Here is a 4,598-nt window from a genome sequence, read left to right as displayed (position 1 = left end):
TGGGTTTTATAGAAGAAGCACAAAGCCATCACAGAGAGAGAGAGTCTTGTATACAAGTTTACAAGTGGGAGCCATGGGACCGAGGTTCTTATGTGGGGGACCTACAAAGCCGGCCCAGGCTTGTTGAGCCTTGAGGGAGGAGGAGGAGGTGGTGTGACTCTTCTCTTTGTCTTAATGGTGCCTTTATAATGCCACGTGTCCCCAATGCAAAGGAAGCACCCACCTTCACCTCTCCCTCTCTCTGTGTCTTTTTATTCGTCTAGGTCGTATTCGTATAATATGTTTTTTAATAACCTCACGACGTCGAATCATATGATATAAAAATAAAACTGAAATAATCGAGTTGTTTTTTTATAATTTCACTAACCAATTAATGTCCACATCAACATAGATATCAACCGTTTTTAAAATTTAATGAGACATTTTTTATACCCATAATATACAAACCAAAAGCTTTCACGATCTACATATATTATTATTGTATTTATACACATGGATGGAACACATACTCTAAATTATTCCCCAAAACAAAAAAAATTGCTTCGTTTTCAATAAATAATTTACTTTTTATGATACATTATTGAAATCCGAATACTAAATTATATACAACATATAAGTTGCCTTGGCAATAACCACACCATCTAAGCTTGACGACTTCACCGATTTCATAAACAAATCAAAATGACTGTATGAGCCGGACCCCTTGTGAAGTTGTGATGCATGATACAGCTACACGTACGATACTTAAAAATGACATTACATTTTATTAACATAAAATCATCATATTGTAATAAACCAATATCTCTCTCGAACTTTCTTTTATACCTAACTTTTGTTCACGAATTGACAGGAAAAATAGTTTATGGAAATTTTTTCAGAAAAGATACAAACATTTTTTTTCAAAAAAAAAATATTATTATCGTAATTATTGAAAATTTCGAACATACAAAATAAGTTTTTAGAGCTATCGAAGCAATCGTTCAATAGACACTAAACCTAAATTTATAATCGAGAAATAAAACTGTATCATCCTGTAATATATTTTTTTTAATGTGCTTCGTCATGGAATACGAATATATTTTTTTTTTACAGGATTAAGAAGGCTAATATCCATACAAAGATGCGAGAAACGAGCAATCCCGTGCTTTAATAGGATTGACCCTTCGAGAAAGTTTTAGTCGATCCGGGTTTCAGCATTGGTCTCAGAACAGTTTGAATTTGATTGTAAGTTGTAACGCTTCTTGTTTTTTTTGCACGTGGATATTGGACCGTTATCTGTTCATTGGATTTATCTCGCGACCCCATTCGGTTTTGGTACTTATCAAATTATGTTGTCTTTATTAGTGATAAGTTTTGGGTTTTGTTATAACATATCAGACTGTAACTGAAACGGTGTGTGTCATTCTAGTGAAATATACATGTGTCATCGCATGCATGTGTGTAAAATATGCAAATGTGTGCATTCACATCTACAATGCTTATTAGATGTTAGAAAGAAGCTTTATGAAATTTAGTAAGGGTGTAATTATTTGTATAATATATAATTAAAAAGTGTAACTCGAAGACGCCCCTTGTCTTTGAAAACCAAAAGCACCCATTTTTGTGCTAACCTCAAAACCAGCTGCGGCTGCAAAGCATATTATATCATTTACTAGTGATATAATTGCAAAATTTTCCACTATCTCCATTCATATTCAAATTAGTTTGACAGTATAACTTTTATTTCATTCCGTTTAATGCTAACAACATAAATGGACTATATATGTTTTTTTTCTTTTTGTCAACACAGCTATATATAGATATGGTTTTCTGCATACGAAAATAGTAAATCTGTACTAGTACTATTTGATATTTCGGTATATGTAAGTGTATAACTTGAAAACGAAAAAACAATACTAGTAGTCTTTTATAAATGGGTTATCCTAAATATATACTATATCATATACGTGTGTTTGCTAAACCTGTGGACTCTCTGTATTACTAATACGCATGTAATCAAATCGAACCCGTGGATCGCGTGGGAATATGCTCTTACTAGTTTACTACATCCCTATTATTGGATTAAAAATAATACTCGGTCAAAAGAAGTATGGGTTTGACATTGGAATGAACAAACTCGAATGTTTTTTTATTATTTCTAGAAACTCGGAGAAATGTAAATGTAAGTTTAAAAATAGAAAAATGGGCAGTAAATTTACTTAGGGGGGAGGAGGGAGAGTCGGTTGGTCAAGAATTCAATATCTTACGAGGAATCTGTGTGTTATTCAAGGAAAGTTCAGTCTTCTGTTTGATCACGTTTATGGTTTGAAGCTAGCTGGTCAATGGCACGATCACACGAAGCCAATAGACTATATTATTTGTTTGACTATAATGCCGAATAAGATACTTGGAGATGGGAAAGGAACGTTTGACTTTAATTCTGTTCAACACACTAAGAACATTTAAAGATACTACTAGCTTCTAACATTTTTATCAAAACCATTTAGTTTCAATTGAGTAATGAATCTTTATAACACCTCTTTTGAAGTTTTTATCTTCGGGATTAAGAAAAAAACCGAATTTTCTAATAAATGCTTACCAAACGCGGATTCATAATTCAACATAGCCAACAAACCTTTTTTGAATTAAAACTGATTGTTCAGTCAGATTGAAAATCTATTCGTTAGGGAACTCTTTTTCCAATAAGCTATATATATTCGTAATATACACCAAAATCAGAATAAACGGAACTTTTAATATAATTTCATCTAATGAACTTAAGATTCCGTAATATTTGCTTTATACTATATCATATACGTGTGTTTGTTTGAAGATTATATTATATGCATTATGAAAAAAGAACAGTCAAACCATCAGAATACTAGATGGACACATTGGACAGTCTCTCAAGGAATCATCTCTTAACAAGATTAATAAATAAGTATTTTTGATTTCTTAGGATCTTATTCGTTTTGCCATGTGCCTCTAATTTTTTTCCGATTCGATGTATGTTGAAAAAATTACTCGAGCCTGATGTGAACGCGATCAATTCAAGGATATATTTGTAAAAAAATCATTCCGGTTTTGGTTTAAAGCTAACATTCATAGAAAGTTTTTTCTTTTCTTTTAACAAGGCTTAAAATAGTTCAAAAGTTTAATGTGAAAAAGAGGGATATTATTGTTGATTATTTGAATTACTTGTCATCCAAGATATATAATTCAGATATCTAATTGACGATGACGTAAGCAAGTATGTAATGTTTGAAGAAAGAGGCTTCACGGGCGATCCTATTCCCATAGATTCGGATTCTTTCGATCCTTTGTTTCAATTTTGCTTATGGAATTACACTTTTACACATATTATATATCAAACTATTATTTGGTTTTTGTTAAGAAATCAAACTATATTTTTTATTAGTATAAGGACTAAGGTTCTGAGTCTTCTGACTGGTACCCAATTTATTACTAAGTTATAAAAACTGGAAAGCAAACCCGTGTTTTCCGGCTGAATCAACGCCTTTGAACATCTTCTTACATTGTTATTCGTTTAAATTTAGGTTTAATTGTTTTTCATTTAAACATCTATAATCTTTTTCGGCGACGATTCAACATATAACTAATGTCTCAAAAAGTTAGATTGTGAATTAGTTAGCTACACGTGCATGCACTTCCCCGAAGTTTACGAAACTTCTCTTGACCTTATAGATGGTGCTTCACTTATACTGATGTTTTTTCCTCAACAGAAATTTTTCTTATTTGACGAAAAATGTTTATTTAAGAAAACAGTTACCTCATCATAAATTGGGGTTATACATAGTTTTCAAGTTTTCTATTCGGTTGTATCAATTATTGTAACTATAGGTTGTTGTGGAAGTCAATTGAAGTGTCAGGATAAATCGCCGGCCATGGACCGGACCGAGAGTCCAAAAAGATTCAAAAAGGTTCATAACGTGTCAGGAGCTTGTCCCTCGCTGCCCAAACCATATGACTCGTCTGAATCTGTCCCTCTTTCTAAACCGACACCACACGTGTGGACCGTGTGGTCTACTTCGGTACGTGTCCCTATTGAAACACAAAGCCCTCTCTAGTGGTCGGCAGATTCTTTAGTTCTATTTTATTATCTTCACACAAGAAAAAAAAAAAACATAGCAAGTATAAAAAGTAATACTAAGAGATGCATTCATCGTACGTGCACGCACCAAGTCCACATGTTCGGCTCTTCCCGACTGATCCCATCAATAGGTTACAGACTTTGTTGATAGTTTTCCAGAGGGTAATAATTTTTTCCCCGAAAATAAGATGGTTTAGTTAAATTTAAATACTAGTGTTCTTTCATTGTAAAGTCAAATAAATTACTGTTTAGTCCATATCATGGAACTAATACGTAGAAAACAATATTTGAAAAACATTCTGAATTACATGTATTCAGTTGCCTACTTGTATACCCAAAATCCCTAATGATTATGGTACATGGAAGCTTAAAACTAGTGGCAATAATAGAAGGTCAAAATCAGTTGGGGACATTCAACGTGTCTAAATTGACATGAGGTTTTTGGCATATTGGCCAAGTTATTGCTATTTCCTTTTCTATGTAATTAAAAGAGAGAAAAGTTGATGTG

The sequence above is a fragment of the Camelina sativa genome, chromosome 2, assembly GCF_000633955.1.
Source record: "Camelina sativa cultivar DH55 chromosome 2, Cs, whole genome shotgun sequence".
Classification (NCBI taxonomy): Eukaryota; Viridiplantae; Streptophyta; class Magnoliopsida; order Brassicales; family Brassicaceae; genus Camelina; species Camelina sativa.
Note: the sequence above shows the minus strand (reverse complement) of the source record.